This window comes from Pongo pygmaeus, chromosome 18 (assembly GCF_028885625.2).
Source record: "Pongo pygmaeus isolate AG05252 chromosome 18, NHGRI_mPonPyg2-v2.0_pri, whole genome shotgun sequence".
Lineage (NCBI taxonomy): Eukaryota > Metazoa > Chordata > Mammalia > Primates > Hominidae > Pongo > Pongo pygmaeus.
In genome coordinates this window covers 24,466,231-24,483,333 of record NC_072391.2, presented here as the reverse complement: position 1 = coordinate 24,483,333, position 17,103 = coordinate 24,466,231, and the positions used below count along the sequence as shown (strand labels likewise).

Below are 17,103 nucleotides of genomic sequence, written 5' to 3'. Positions count from 1 at the left end.
TGGAAACCATCATTCTCAGCAAACTGACACAGGAACAGAAAATCAAACACCACATGTTCTCACTCATAAGTGGGAGTTGAAAAATGAGAACACATGAACACAGGGAGGGGAGCATCACACACCGGAGCCTGTCGGGGTGTGGAGGGCTAGGGGAGGGAGAGCATTAGGAGAAATACCTAACGTAGACGATGGGTTGATGGGTGCAGCAAACCACCATGGCACTTGTATACCTGTGTAACAAACCTGCACGTTCTGCACATGTATCCCAGAACTTAAAGTATAATAATAAAAAAAAAAAGACTCAAAAAAAAAAAAAAAAGCAATGGTGGGTCAAGTTATATGAAGCTGAATTTACTTCATTTACTTCAACTAAAACAACAGATTGCAGCCGACTGAATACGAGAATCCAGCTGTCTCTTATTAAGCCAAGCATTAAAGAGATTTGCAAAAATGCTAAACAGTGCCCTTCCCACTGATTTTTTTTCTTTGAAAAATATTTTTCAGCCAGGCATGATGGCTCACACCTGTTATCTCAGCTCTTTGGGAGGCTGAGGTGGGAAGATTGCTTGAAGCCAGGTATTTGAGACCAGCTTGGGTAACATAGCAAGACTCTGTCTCCAGAAAAATAAACTTTCTTTAATTAGCCGGAAGCAGTGGCACGCACCTTGTAGTCCCAGCTAAGGCAGGAAGATGGCTTGAGCCCAAGAGTTTGAGGCTGCAGGGGGCTATAATCACACCACTGCGCTCTAGCCTGGGCAACAAATTGAGACCCTGTCTCCCTTTACCAAAAAAAAGAGAAAAATCATAAAAAGCCTTTTATTTATGTCAGCAAGTAGTGGGTTTATTAGTTATAGTGTAATGCATTAATAAATATTTTTAGGTATCAGTTTTAATTTCTCATATGGAAAGTATCATTATATAAACAAAATAACATATATGTGTTAAAAACACACGTGTGTGTGTGTGTGTGTGTGTGTGTGTGTATTCCACATAAACAAAAAGTCTCAGGTATTCTGTAATTTTTTAAAGTACAGAAGATTCCTGGCTGGGCATGGTGGCTCACGCCTGTAATCCCAACACTTTGGGAGCCCTAGGCGGGTGGATCACTTGAGTCCAGGAGTTCCAGACCAGCCTGGCCAACATGAATAAATCCCATCTCTACAAAAAACACAAACAAATTAGCCGGGCATGGTGGCACATGCCTATAATCCCAGCTACTAGGGAGGCTGAGGCAGGAGAATCGCTTGATTCCAGGAGGTGGAGGTTACAGTGAGCTGAGATCACACCACTGCACTCCAGCCTGGGCAACAGAGTGAGACTCTGACCAAAAAAAAAAAAAAAAGAAAGAAAGAAGAAGAAGAAAGAGAGAAGGAGGGAGGGAGGTGGAGAGAGAGAGAGAGAAAACAAAGAAAGAAAAAGAAAGAAAGAAAGAGAAAGAAAGAAAGAAAGAAAGAAAGAAAGAAAGAAAGAAAGAAAGAAAGAAAGAAAGAAAGAAAGAAAGAAAGAGAAAGAAAAGAAAAATACAAAAGATTCCTAAGACCAAAAATTTTGAGAATGACTACATTAGGACAATCTATGGAGAAATACACAGGAAACGAAGTGTTAAGGATATTGGCAAGAAAGTGGCTGAAATGATAGTCCTAAAACCTCGACTTGATGAGAAGAGAAAAGAAAAGGAAGGGAAGATTGGAGGAAATGCGCAAGGCCCGCCAGTGCCCTGAGGCTGGAGCACAGGTATAGCGAGCACTCCAGAGGGGGGCCAGAGGTCCCAATCTTGGGGTGGGCTGTTTGAATTTCTAATGCAAAGATCGGACCTATCGGGGATGATGGAGATCTGGGAGGTCTCCACCTTGGTGGAGGTGGAAGAGGCGGAGGGAAGAACGTTCCTGTGAAAAGTGGATATGTCCCCCTAAAATCACCAACTTGCCCAGAGGACACTGTGTCTGCAGGGGTGTGGATGTGATGGGGGCGCGCCTGTACAGGTGAGCGCGATGCTTCGCTGAGGTGAACGGGACAGGTACACGCGTGGGGTGGGATGGAGTGTTCATATATGTGGCATGTGATATGTACTGAGAGGACGTGGGGTACACTCGGATGAGGGGTCTGTGGACATATTCGTGGCGCATGTGGGTATCGCTGGTGTCCCGAGGTGCGAAGGGAGAATGCGGAGCGTGTGCGTGCGGGGGGCGTCCAGTGTCCCTGCACCTGCCGTGTGGGGGCTGGAGCTTATTGGGAGGCGAGGGAGGTGGCCGGGGGAGCCGGGACCGCGCGTGTGGCCAGGCCGGTAGCGCCCAGTAAGCTCCACCCGCGGGCGCTCCCCGTGCTTCCCCGCCCCTGAGCCTGCTGCCTCCCAGTCGGTCTCGCCGCGCTCGCCGGGTGTCCCAGTGTCACCACCACTCGGCCGCCGCCGCCAGCTTGGCGCGCACCGCCGCCTCCGCCACCGCCGACAGCGCATATCCTCCGTGTCCCGGCTCCGCCGCCCGAGCAGGTATGACGGCGACCCCTGGCTCGCAACCGGTCTCCCGCGCGCTGCCCGGAGTCCCTGCGCGCGCGCCTTCTCCTGCCCAACCCCGGCCCGCGCACTCCTGTCCCGGCCTCAGTTTCCCACGGGAGGGCGCTTGGGTGCCTGTCTGAGGCGCCTGGGACCCGGCCTGGGGACTGAATCGGTGGGGGGCGGAGGGGAGAGCTGGAGGCTGGGAAAAGCCCCCAGGGTGCGGGAGGCGGACGGAGCGAGGGTCCCCGGCGTGTCTGGGACCTCAGAGACGGAGGCAAAGTCCTGGCACGGAGTGGGCGGGGTGAGAGGTTGTTCAAGAGGTGACAACAGTGAAACTCGAGAGCGCTTTCTACGTGCTGGGCACAGCGCGGCAGAGCGCCTTGCTCAAACGACCTAACTTCGCTCACAGGGCATCCCTGTGGAGTGGTTCTCTTGCTGTAGCCATTTTGCAGAGGTGCAAACTGAGGGTCAGAGGGTGGGGAAGCTTCCCTTGGTCCCAGGAAGAAGTTGCTGAGCTCAGATTTGAATACAGGCAGTCCGACCCTGGAGCCTACCTCGCGGGCTGTCAGTGGCGTCCGGGGAACATGGGTTTCATTTGGTGTGATGTGGAGGAGGCCAGATCCGAACGCCCTGCAGTTGTCGGCGCTGAGGATTCTGAAGTGCTAAGTTGATGTCTAGACAATGTCATATGACTTAGGTGTGTTGTGGAGGGAAAGGGTCTGGGATATAGTACAGGGACATTCTCACTCTAGCGTGGAGGGGGGAAAATGAGGCACAGAGTTTAGGGAGGAAGCAGCAGAGACCTCCAGTCCACAAAAGGCACATCTTCCCACTCACCTCCACCAGAGAGTGGGGGCAGAACAACCAAGACTGGCTTTGGTCCCTGGCAGCCCAGCTCTCACAAAGCCGGGTGGATGGGTCTGAAAGCTCCCAGAGACCTGAGCATCCCTGTCTCAGATCCCAGCATCCGTGAGGGACCCAACCTGCCTACCCATTGAACTGTGTAATTCCATGCAGAACACAGGGATCCATTCTTGTTCCTCTGTAATCTTCCACCCCTGCCCTCCCAGCTCCCCAAAGGTAACCACCTTCATAATTTGGAGTGTTTCCTTCTAGACCCTTTCCCCCACCTACACAGTCATATATACAGAGTCATAGAAAATATGTAAAATACTTAGTAATGTAGTAATGTTGTAGGTGGATATTTAATAGAAATGATACAACCCTTGGGAGGCTGAGGAGAGCGGATCACTTGAGGTCAGGAGTTTGAGACCAGCCCAGCCTACATGGTGAAACCTCATCTCTACAAAAAAAAAAAAAAAAAAAAAAAATTAGCCGGGCATGGTGGCATGTGCCTGTAATTCCAGCTACTCAGGAGGCTGACACAGCTGGATTGCTTGAACCCGGGAGGTGGAAGTTGCAGTGAGCTGAGATGGCAGCATTGCACTCTAGCCTGAATGAAAGAGCAAGACTCTGTTTCAAAAAAAATAGAACTAGAAGTAGAAATGGTACAACCCACCTATGTCATTCTGCAACTGGAGCTCTCTCATCACCAGTTATCCATGCTGCTGCATATAAGCCCAGCTTATTGATTTAAACTGCTGCATGGATTCCCGCCGTGGATAATGCCTACCGATGGGAATTTAGGTGACAAAAATTTTCAGGTTGGTTTTTATTTCAGCGTCTTCTATAAATTGTTATCTCTGGGTTAAGTTCAATTTCTTGTTCTTTATCCTAAACTAACTTCACAGGATCTAAATTTAGGGGATGAGGTCCTCTCTTTTCCACTGCTCACATACAGACCCATGCATGCATGCACACACACACATACACACACATGCACACATATGTGTACATATGCATGTTCACACACAAGCACACAGGGGCACACATACATGAGACATACACACAAGCATGTGTACATGCATGCATACACATACACAGATGTGTGCACACACCTCTATTCTGTCTATGGCCAAGGACAAACAATACACTTTCTCTAGCTGCAGTCTCTGCTGGTCCCTAAGGCTGAGACTCAGCCAGGCCACAAGTTCTGCCTGGCCATGCCCCAGTGGGCAGAGGTTCCATCGGGGCCACCTCTAGGGGTTCTCTCTAGATGCCCTCCAAAGCCAAACTCACCCTCCAATAGCAGACAGGAGTTGAGAACCACGGACTGGCAGATTGGACTGTCGAGGGTCCTGTTTGTGTACCACAAACTGTAGGTCCAGGCTGTGGCATTAAGAGAGTGTGTTTGCTGTAGACTGACGGGACCCTTAAAAGTTTGGTGGAACCCATAATCTGGGTTGATGAAAAGCTAGAATCAGAGACACTACATTATAACCCCAGCTTCACCCCTTCCTAGTTCAGGCAATTCCTTTCCCCTCCCTGAGCCATAGTTTTCACATCTGTAAAATGGGCATCATAATAATGGCACCCTCCCCAAACTGTTAGGTGGATTAGTGGGGTGATGTAAACAAAACGCTTAGGGACTCATCAGCATCAGTAAGCAGGAAGTCTTTTCCTGAACAGGGGAGACCTGGAGATGGCCCTGGGGCAGTGGGGGAGTACAGGGGTGATGCCTAGAGCCACTGTTTGTGACTTCATCCACACCCCAAGTACAGACCAGAGGGTCCTTTGCACTGAGTCCTGAGCCAAAGAAGAGATTTCTGCTTGTTGAGAGCCAAGCCCAGCTTACTGTGGAGTCCAGAACTGTCATGTTACTTACAAAAGGCCTAAGGCGTGCCTGGTCCTGAGTTAAGACACAGAAGCGAAGTGAGCTGAGGTGCTCCCATTTGGAATACAGGAGACAGCAAAAGTCAAAAAGAAGGCCTGTGGACTTTTAAATTTTTAGATTATTCCCAAGATTTTAAAAATCATTTCATATAAGACTCCATATTTCTGGATCCTCTTGAGATATCAGTAAAGCTGGCAACAGCCAGGCATGGTGGCTCACACCTGTAATCCCAGCACTTTGGGAGACCAAGGAGGGTGGGTTGCTTGAGCTTAGGAGATCAAGACCAATGGGTTGCTTGAGTTTAGGAGATCAAGACGAGCCTGGGCAACATGGCAAAAACCCATCTCTACAAAATATATATATATGTATATATATATGTATATATATACACACACATATATATACACACATATATGTATACACATATATACATATACACACATATTATATATATTAGCTGGGTGTGGTGGCATGTACCTACAGTCCCAGCTACAGGGGAAGCTGAGGTGAGAGGCTCCCCTGAGCCCAGGAGGTTGAGCCTACAGTGAGCTGTGATCACACAATTGTACCCCAGCTTGGGCAGCAGAGTGAGACCCTGCCTCAAAAAGGGAAAAGAAAGAAAGAAAAGAAAAGCTAACAACTTCAGGCAGGACATTCAGCTGCCCCCTTACATGGAGCAGGCACCCTGCAGGGCATGACAGTCCCTACCTGGCCCACCCCTCATTCATAAAGAGCAGCTAATATAAAAGGTAACACCACAGACTCCACAGTCAGTCTCTAGCTCCCAGCTATGGAGTGGATTAGTTACAAGTTTCAGGCCAGGTGCAGTGGTGCACACCTGTAATCCCAACACTTTGGGAGGCTGAGGCGGGTGGATAACCTGAGTTCAGGAGTTCGAGACCAGCCTGGCCAACGTGGTGAAACTCCATCTCTACTAAAAATACAGAAATTAGCTGGACATGGTTGTGGGTGCCTGTAGTCCCAGCTACTTGGGAAGCTGAGGTGGGAGAATCGCTTGAACCCAGGAGGCGGAGATTGTGATGAGCCGAGATTGCATCATTGCACTCCAGCCTGGGAGACAAGAGCGAAACTCTGTCAAAAAAAAAAAAAAAGAAAAAGAAAAAGAAAAGAAACCTATGTTTCAGGCAAATTGTTTAGCATTTTTTGTGACTCCATTTCCTTATGTGTAAACCAGGCATAATAAATAGCACTTGCCTCAAATGGTTATGTTGGGCATTAAATGAGTCAACATACATGAACCCCTTAGCACAGTGCCTGACTCAAGTAAACACTCTCTAACCATTGCTGATGCTGACGCTAATAATGATGGTGTTACCTACCTGCCTGGCCCCTGTAACAGTGGATTTATACTCCAATTATACTCCTTATAAAATGTGGTAGGAACACAGGTAAGGGAGGCAGGAAGGAAGGAAAGTAACTCTTTGAGCCCCTTCTTCAAGTAAGATGCTGCAATATGTTTTCTGGCCAAGGACAAGAAGGGAACATTTAAAGGAAAGGTTCAAAGAGAAGGGATTTTTAAGGTGGGTTTTAAAGGATGAATAGGAGTTCTTCTGGAACAGTGGAGTGAGAAAAGCATTCCACACAGAGGAAACAGCCTTTACAAAAGTCTAGAGGAATGACCAAAGGAAGTATGTTTAAGAAGTGATGTAGTCTGTTGTCACTTTGTAGTAGGGTGAGTAGGAGGAAAGATAGGAAGATGTATCTGGAGAGTGAGAAAAGGAACTTGAGGCCGTGATGGGGCGTGAGGCAGGAATAGGGATGAGCATTTCTTGAGTAACTACTGTGTGCAGGTTCTCTTGTAATCATCACCCCTGTAGTCGTCATAATGCCCTGCGAGTCAAGTTTTGTGATCTCTGTTCTACAGATGAATTAGACTGAGGCTCAAGAAGAGTAAACCACTTGCCCAAAATCTTGCAGTGGGTCAGTGGTACAGCTGGAGTTGGACACCAAATCTGTCTGATTCAAAGCCCCTGAGCCCTTGCTGAGCCTCAGTTTTCTCACTGTAAAGTGGAACTAGTACTAAAAAACCCACTCCACAGGTGTGCTGGGAGGGTTCAATGACAGAGTGAATGCATTGCACAGTTCCTAGCATAGAATCTAGCACACAGCAACTGCTGCCATTATTTTGACCGGAATGAAGCCTGTGCTCCCTTTTTTTTTTTTTTTTTTTTTTTTTTTGCGGTTGTGGGGTGGTGGGGGGAACGGGGTTTCATTCTTGTCACCCAGGCTGGAGTGCAATGGTGTGATCTTGGCTCACTGCAACCTCCACTTCCCAGGTTCAAGCAATGCTCCTGCCCCAGCCTCCCAAGTAGCTGGGATTACAGGAGTCCGCCACCATGCCCAGCTAGTTTCACCATGTTGGCCAAGCTGGTCTCGAACTCCTGACCTCAGGTGATCTGCCCACCTCGGCCTCCCGAAGTGCTGGGATTACAGGTGTGACCCGCCTCGCCTGGCCCCCTGTGCTCCTTTAGGCCCCTTGACCTAACTCACTTGGTAGACCAGCCTTAGACGGGGGAACCCAGGGAGTGAATGACCTAAGCCAGTGGGTCTCAAAGTGTAGTCCCCCCACCAGCAGCATAATCATCACCTGAACTTGTTGGAAATGCCAGGCGCAGTGGCTATTGCCTGTAATCCCAACTGCTTGCAAGGCTGAGGCAGGAGGACCACTTGAGCCCAGGAGTTTGAGACCAGCCCAAGCAACATAGCAAGACTCCACAAAAAATTCAAAAATTAGCCTGGTATAGTGGCACATGCCAGTAGTCCCAGCTGCTTGGGAGGCTGACATGAGAGGATTGCTTGTGCCCAGGATGTTGAGGCTGCAATGAGCTTTGATCACCTGATTGCATCCCAGCCTGGGCAACAGAGAGAGGCCTTTTCTCAAAAAATAATGAATTCATTGAAAAGATAGAAAGAAATGGCAGATTCTCAGTCAGGTGTGGTGGCGCATGCCTGTAGTCCCAGCTACTCACAAGGCTGAAGTGGAAGGATTGCTTGAGCCCAGGAGTTTGAAGCTGCAGTGAGCTATGATCATCAGGCTACACTCCAGCCTGGGGTGACAGAGCAAGACTCTGTCTCTAAAAAAGTAAAAAGAAAGAAAGACATGCAGAGTACAAGCTGGGTGCGGTGGCTCCCACCTGGAATCCCAGCACTCAGGGAGGCTGAGGTGAGAGAATCAATTGAGGCCAGGAGTTCAAGACTAGACTGAACAACATAGCAAGACTCCATCTCTGTACAAAATTTAAAAATTATCCAGGCATGGTGGTGCACACCTGTAGTCCTAGCTACTCTGGAGGCTGAGGCAGAAGGGTTGCTTGAGCTCAGGAGTTTGAGGCTGCAGTGAGCCATGATCATGCCATTGTACTCCAGCCTAGGTGACAGAATAAGGCCCTGTCTCTAAAAAACAGAAATGCAGATTCTCACACCCATCCCAGACTTCCCACATCAGAGACTCTCAGAATGAGCCTCGCAATCTGTATTTTATTTTATTTTATTTTATTTTATTTCATCTTATCTTATCTTATTTGTTTATTTATTTTGAGACAAAATCTGACTGTCACCCAGGCTGGAGTGCAGTGGCACGAACTTGGCTCACTGCAACCTCCACCTCTGGGATTCAAGTGATTCTCCTGCCTCAGCCTCCCAAATAGCTGGGATTACAGGTGCCTGCCCCCACACCCACCTAATTCTTGTATTTTTTGTAGAGATGGGGTTTCACCATGTTGGCCAGGTGGCTGCCTCGGCCTCCCAAAGTGCTGGGATTACAGGTGTGAATCACCATGCCTGGCCACAATCTGTATTTTAATAAGCTCTCTTAGTGATTCTGATGGACAGTCAAGTGTGAGAATCACTGGCCTAGCATAAAACTTCAAATGAGAACTCCTCCAGCCGTCTGTGTCCGACTTGCACTAGAAGGGAGGGTGGATGGTGCAGAGTTCTGTCCTCAGCAAAGACATAATCTAGAGGGTGTATCATAAGATAAAGCATGTCCCTCTTGGTCCTGGAGCTTGGAAGAAACCATTTTTTTTCAGATAGAAAAGTTGCTAAGGGAGCTGGTGGAGTTCCTAAACTATTATTCTTCCAAATTTGCTCACCATCCTATACTTAGAGCTTCCAGTCTGCCCCCACTTGAGGGCCTGGGGCAAACTTGACTTTTAGAGGAGCTGCTTTCTAGTGAGGACTGCCCCTGACAGCTGAAGACCTGCTTCCACCCCACTATAACTGTATTAGTTAGGGTTCTCTAGAGGGACAGAATTCATAGGATGGATGGATAGATGATAGATAGATAGATGATAGATAGATAGATAGATAGATAGATAGATAGATAATAGACAGATAGATAGCTAAAGGGGAGTTTATTAAGTATTAACTCACATGATCACAAGGTCCCACAATAGGCTGTCTGCAAGCTGAGGAGCAAGGAAGCCAGTCTGAGTCCCAAAACAGAAGAACCTGGAGTCCAATGTTTGAGAGCAGGAAGGGTCCAGCATGGGAGAAAGATGTAGCCTAGGAGGCTAGGCCAGTCTAGGCTTTTCACATTTTTCTACCTGTTTTATATACTAGCTGTGTTGGCAGCTGATTAGCTGGTGCCCACTCAGATTAAGAGTGGGTCTGCCTTTCCCAGCCCACTGATTCAAATGTTAATCTCCTTTGGCAACACCCTCACAGACACACCCGGGATCAATACTTTGCATCCTTCAATCCAATTAAGTTGACACTCAGTATTAACCATCACAGCCACCTTATAAAGAGCCTGTTCTTAGAGGCTCCTCTGTGCCTGTGGGCCTTCTCTCTTGGCCCCCATGAGAGCATGTGTCAAGGCACAAGTCCTAGGCAGTGAGGAATGATCTCAACTCTACAAGAGGACTATTAAGGAGGCCCCAGGTCAAGCTCAGGTTGGGGACAGTCATATCCTGCAGATGACTTCAAATCAAGAAGCACGCCCCTCCACACATCCTCTTTGAAGCACTGATTAAGAGTCAGAAGGACAAGGCACGGTGGCTCACACATGTAATTCCAGCACTCAGGAAGGCTGAGGCGAGAGGATTGCTTGAGGCCAGGAGCTTGAGACCAGCCTGGGCAGCATAGTGAGACCCTGTCTCTATTTTAAAAATAAAAATAATAAAAGGCCTTCAAGATTTCTGGGTCTGACTACATAAAAGTTAATATGTTCTGCATGACCAAAAAAAAAAAAAAAACCCACATAAACTTAGGCATTCCAAGCTAGTTAAAATATTTGCCACTGTTATGACCAAGAATTATGTTATGGATAGGGTTCTTGCAGGCTGAGCACAGTGACTCATGCCTGTAATCCCAGCACTTTGGAAGGCCAAGGAGGGAGGATTGCTTGCTTGAGGCCAGGAGTTTGAGACCAGCCTGGGCAATATAGTGAGACCCCCTCTCTATAAAAAAGAATGATTAGCCAGGCATAATGGCACAAGTCCCAGCTACCTGGGAGGCTGAGGCAGGAAGATGGCTTGTGCCCGGGAGTTGGAGGCTGCAGCAAGCTATGATTGCACCACTGCACTCCAACTTGGGCAACAGAGCGAGACCCTGTCTCGGGAGAAAAAGAAATGTGTTCTTGCAAATCAAAGACTGAATACCCATCCAAAAAGTTAAAGAGCAAAGGCTATAATTTGGTTGATCACAAGAAAAGAAGTATATATTGAATTCACACAGATGAAAAGATTCTCAACTGCACCCTGAAAAAAGAAACCCACAATGATTGTTTTCCACCTGTCAGGTTGTCGAGTAACACTCAGTGTTGATGAAGATGCGGGAAAACCAGGACTCTCAAATTCAGCTGGTGAGGGTACAAACTGGTGCAAGTTCTTGGCCTAACTCACACCATGGCCCAGCCTCGGATGAGGGAGCCCAGGGAGTGAATGGCCTAGGCCAGTGGTCAGGGTGCAAATTGGTGCAAGCTCTTGGCCTAACTCTGAGGGCAGTTAGGCAAACATGTCAACACTGAAGATGCACATACCCTATGAATCTGCCATTTCACCTGCAGGAATTGACCCAGTGGTTATCTCTGCATTGGGCACAACTTATTAGGACAAGGATATTCAGCACTGTGAGAACAAGCAATTGGAACTATTTAAAATATCCACCAGAAAGGAACTAAATACTGTAAGTGTTGGAACAGCTACATAAAAGACTGGGAGGCAGCCATTAAAAAGAAAACAGTAGCTCTCTATAAAGTGATGTGAGGCTGGGCCCGGTGGCTCACACCTGTAATCCCAGCACTTTGGGAGGCCCAGATGGGTGGATCACCTGAGGTCAGGAGTTAGAGACTAGCCTGACCAACATAGTGAAACCTCGTCTCTACCAAAACTACAAAAATTAGGCAGGCATGGTTGCGGGTGCCTGTAATCCCAGCTACTTGGGAGACTGAGGCAGGAGAATCGCTTGAACCAGGGAGGCGGAGGTTGCAGTGAGCTGAGATCGTGCCACTGCACTCCAGCCTGGGTGACAGGGTGAAACACCATCTCAAAAAAAAAAAAAAAAAGTGATGTGAAACAATCTTCCAGATGTATTGCTAAAAGAGAATGTGTATATATACATGCACATTAAAATCTGGAGTACACACTGGAAGCTGGTAATAGTGTTTGCCTTTGCATAGGTGAAACTGTGGGTCTTAGGTGAAAAGGAGACTAATCTTTCATTACATACAATTTGGCATTCTTCATATTTTTTTGCCCCATATGTTTATTATATTATACTTATAAATTTTAGCCACACACCTTCTTATTTAAAACAAGCATAATGGCCAGGTGCAGTGGTTCACACCTGTAATCCCAGCACTTTGGGAGGCCAAGGCGGGTGGATCACCTAAGGCCAGGAGTTCGAGACTAGCCTGACCAACATGGTGAAGACCCATCTCTACTAAAAATACAAAAATTAGCTGGGCATGGTGGCAGGCACCTGCAATCCCAGCTACTTGGGAGGCGAAGCAGGAGAATTGCTTGAACCCGGGAAGCAGAGGTTGCAGTGAGCTGAGATCATGCCAGCACTCCAGCCTGGGCAATGAGAACAAAACTCCATCTCAAAAAAATAAAAATAAATAAGTAAATAAAAATAAAACAAGCATAATGTTGGAACAAGGTGGCTGAGTGTGGTGGCTGACGCCTGTAATCCCAACAAACTTTGGGAGGCCAAGGAGGGGGGATTGCTTAAGGCCAAGAATTTGAGAACAGCCTGGGCAACATAGTGAGACTATGTCTTTAAAAAAAAAAAAAGACAAAAGAAATAAGATGAGTTCCTTTTGACACCACTCAAATTATACATTATGCTTTCAAATTTAAAAATACTAGCTTTTTAAAAAGTAGAGGCTTTCATCACAAAAAGACAAATATTATATGATTCTACTTATATAAAGTAACTAGAATAGGAAAATTCATAGAGACAGAAAATAGAATAGAGGTTATGAGGGCTGGGGGATGGGGGGGTTATTGCTTAATGGGTACACAGTCTCATTCTGTTTGGGATGATTAAAAAGTTCTGGAAATGCAAGCCTGTAATCCCAGCACTCTGGGAGGCCAAAGTGGGCGGATCACTTGAGCCAGGAGTTCAAGATCAGCCTGGACAATATGGTGAAACCTCATCTCTGCAAAAAAGTACAAAAAAATTAGCCAGATGTGATGGTGTGCACCTATAGTTCCAGCCACTCAGGAGGCTGGATCAAGGGAGGATCGCTTGAACCCAGGAGGTTGACGATGCAGTGTGCCATGATAGATAGCACCATTGCACTCCAGCCTGGGCCACAGAGTGAGACCCTATCTCAAAAAAAAAAAAAAAAAAAAAAAAAGTTCTGGAAATGGATAGTGATCATGGTTGCAGTGTACTTAATGCCACTGAAGTGTATGCTTACAGTTGGTTAAAATGATAAATTTTATGTTATATATTTTGCCACAATAAAAAAATTGGGAGATGCAAAAAAAAAAAAAAAACAAACAACTGGAGGCTTTGACATCAGAATGCTTGAGCTCTATTCTTTGGTTCTATCACTTCTCAGCTGTGTGTACTTGATCAAGTGGCTCTACCTCTTTAAGCCTCAGTTTTCCCATGTGTGAAATGGGGCTGCCTAACAGTGCTGGCCTCACAAAAATCCTGCAGGGATTCAATTACTTCATCCATACAAAATACTCTCTCTGCATGCCTGAGGCTCTTGTAGGAGGTCAGGATTAGGAGAGTAGGGAGGCTGGAATCAGCAATTGGACCAAATACTAAGGCCAGCAGATTCGAGTGGAGCAGGGACCTAGCGAATCTGTAAAAGCATCAAGTCTGGGCTGGGCACAATGGCCCACACCTGTAATCCCAGCACTTAGGAGGCTGCAGTGGATTGATCTCTTGCACCCAAGAGTTCGAGACCAGCCTGGGCAACATGGCAAAACCCTGTTTCTACAAGAAATACAAAAATTAGCCAAGTGTGGTGGTAGTAGTCCCAGCTACTTGGGAGGCTGAGGCAGGGGGATCACTTGAACCCCGGGGGCAGAGGTTGCAGTGAGCTAAGATCATGCTGCTGTACTCCAGCCTGGGCAACAGAAGTAAAAAAACCCTGTGTCAAAAAAAAAAAAAAAAAAAAAAGATCAAGTCTGGATTTTTTTTATCACTTTGTATTTACAAAATTAAAAAGAAATTGTGTTTCCATAATGTAAATTGCAAAATGTAGATTTGAACAAAATCTTGTTGGCTGATGGGAGTACATAAAAGATGCAGCGATTCTTTACCTGGGGGCTGCTAACCTGGACTGCTGGCTCTGCCACTTATTAGCTGGGTGACCTCAGGCAAGTTACTTAATTTCTCTGTCCTTCAGTTTTCTCATCTGTAAATGGGAAATGATAAGATTCTCACTTCATTAGGAATGTTATGAGGATTAAATGTGTCAAGTGCTTAGAACAGTGCCCAGCATACAGTAAGGCCTAAATAAATGTGTTAAATAAATGAACATCAAATAAGGCTGAAAGTCTTTTTGTTTTGTTTTGTTTTGTTTTGTTTGAGACAAAGTATCACTCTGTTGCCCAGGCTGGAGTGCAGTACACAATCTTGGCTCACTGTAACCTCTGCCTTCCCATTTCAAGTGATTCTCAGGTCTCAGCTTCCCAAGTAACTGGGATTACAGGCACGTGCCACCACGCCCAGTTAATTTTTGTATTTTTAGTAAAGACTGGGTTTCACCATGTTGGCCAGGCTGGTCTTGAACTCTGGACCTCCGCCCGCCTCGGCCTCCCAAAGTGGGATTACAGGCATGAGCCACCTCGCCTGGCCTAAGTTGGGGCTTTTTGTTTGTTTGTTTTTTTCTTTCTCTTTTTGAGACAGAGTCTCACTCTATCACCCAGGCTGGAATGCAGTGGCACAATCTCAGCTCACTGCAAACTTTGCCTCCTGGGTTCAAGCAGTTCTCATGCCTCAATTTCCCCAGTAGCTGGGATTACAGGCGCCCACCACTGCACCAGGCTAATTTTGTATTTTTAGTAGAGATGGGATTTCACCACATTGGCCAGGCTGGTCTCGACCTCCTGACCTCAACTGATCTGCCCGCCTCGGCCTCAAAAAGTGTTGGGATTACAGGCATGAGCCGCTGCACCTGACCAACCCTGAAAGTCTTAGCATTTGTGTTTTCAAAACAGTGATTTATTTTTTACGTGAAGAAAACAGTGTCCTAGCCAAAATATAGTCATGGGGCTGAAATGAACCTGGAGGTTGGATGAGAGGTGGCTTGAGGAGGCCAAAAACAGGGAAGGGATGCTCAGCTGATGAGGTGAGGCTACAAGACACTGAGGCTCAGAGAGGTTCAGAAACTTGCCCTGGGGACACACAGCAAAAACAGAACCTGAGTTTCAACCTCAACTCTCTCTTCCCCAGTGCCTCCCTGACTGGGAATTTTTTTTTTTTTCGAGACAGAGTCTCACTCTGTTGCCAGGCTGGAGTGGCATGATCTCAGCTCACTGCAACCTCTGCCTCCCAGGTTCAAGTAATTCCCCTGCCTCAGCCTCCCGAGTAGCTATGATTACAGGTGTGCACCACCATGTCCACCTAATTTATGTATTTTTTGTAGAGACAGGGTTTCACTATGTTGGCCAGGCTGGTCTCGAACTCCTGATCTCAAGTGATCCGCCCACCTTGGCCTCCTACTGGCTGGGAAAATCTTGGTGATTGGGGCCACTGGTGGCCCCTTGGCAGATGTGGCCCTTTCCTTTCAGACCTCCAGGATCAATGTAGGCCGCCTTGTTCCCCTCCACATGCTAGGGAGCTCATTCCTTAGCCAAGGTCTGGAAGGAGGACTAAGATCTGGAAAGTCTTCTGTAGCCTCTCTCAAGAGCTACTCCTGATTGGACTCATTTGAGGACCTTAAGCAGGGGCTGGGTTGCACCCTCCCAAAACTAGCTTTGTCTCACCCACCGGCTGATTCCTGAAATTCCTAGGTGGGTGTCTCACCTACGTCTATGTGTGGAGGTTGTTGATTCTCTAATTGAGCTCAACATTTGAATCCTGATTGGAAAACACCACCACCACCCCACCTTACCCCCACCCCAGGAGGGGATTACCTTTGTCTTTCTCAAGGACTAAGTTTGCACCCCAGCAAGAAGGAGTTGGAGAGAGGCTTTGGCAGGTTGGGTTAGGGAGAGAGACCACGAGGAGGCTTGCGGTCTGAGGCTGTGGACTTCAATGCAGGCTTTCAAGGATTGTTTTAGAGATTGAGGGAGAAATGTGAAATGTTTAGAAACATGCCTGGTACATGCCTGGCTCATTAATGGGGCCAGGAGGGGAGTGTTGGAGAGGAAAGGAGATAGGGAAGAGGGGGAGATTTAGGAAGAGAGAGAAAGCCCCAAGAGATGTCCATGGGCCTGTACACGGCAGAGACCCCTGCCTCCAGCACCCAACACCCACCCTCCCTCCCTGGTTGCATTTGGGGATGCGGTGGGGGAGCAGAGGCTGATGTAGGGAGGCGGAGGCCTTCATTACCCCACTACATTGGAGGCAGAGCTTTGCCTGCCCTAGGAGAAGGGACCAGGAGAGTTCTGGTTTACCCCAGGCTGTCTGGGGAGTCGATTCCTGTCCTTAAAACATTTTCTTTCCTTTCTTTCATTTTTGTAGACAGGGTCTCACTATATTGCCCAGGCTGGTCTCGAACTCCTGGGCTCAAGGAATCCTCCCACCTTGAGCTCACAAAGTGTTGGGATTATAGGCATGAGCCACCTCGCCTGGCTCCTTAAAGCATTAAGGGCAAGATTTGGGTGCTGAAGTCTCCCAGTCTGTTTAGCTGTACCGGGACAGGCTATTTGTTTAACAGTTAAGAGTTTGGGAGTCAGGCAGGCTGGAGTTGGAGCTCAGTTGCGGGACAGGTGGACCCCCACCTGTCCACAGGATAACTTGGTGGGGGGAATTTGGGGGGATCATGAGGCATTAGCAAGCCAAGTGCACAGCATGCTGACCCCCAGGCACTGGACCCACCCTGGCTTTTGCTCTGATAACCTCCAAATGGCTGCTATGCTGCTCCTGCCCTGCTTGGAGAAGGGACGAGGGTAGGGCAATGATGGGAGAGCTCTGGGCTAAGAAGCCAGAAACGGCTTTATCTGCAGAATTCAGGGAAAATTGAAATCTCAGAATCAGGGCCTTGGGTGAGTGGAGGGAGGGCGGATGTCCGAGTGGATGACAATCTGGTTGGTTACAAGTCGCTGGCTGTTGGAATGGGAGCCTAGCTGGGCCTCACCTCCCCCAATCCCTTGGCACCAGATGATAGAGAGTGGCGCCATCCTGGCCACAGGATGGTGAACCCACTGGGCAGATTCCCCTCCCCAACCCTCACAGAAAGCAGAACCTGGAGGAGAGCTGTGGTGGAGGGGAAGGAGGCTGC

General features: G+C 47.7%; 1 protein-coding gene across 2 annotated transcripts in view; it reads left to right on the top strand.

Annotated features, from left to right (window-relative positions):
• LOC129016290 (amiloride-sensitive sodium channel subunit beta) overlaps positions 1-17,103 on the top strand; it is a 109,940-nt gene that overhangs the window by 21,733 nt on the left and 71,104 nt on the right. Inside the window, exon 1 of one of the 2 annotated variants that reach the window (XM_054455592.2) lies at positions 2,345-2,488. The exons of the other annotated variant lie outside the window; for it this stretch is intronic. The gene's annotated coding sequence lies outside the window, so the exon portion shown is untranslated. Of the gene's footprint in view, positions 1-2,344; positions 2,489-17,103 lie in introns of those variants that run through there. 2 annotated transcript variants of the gene reach the window in all.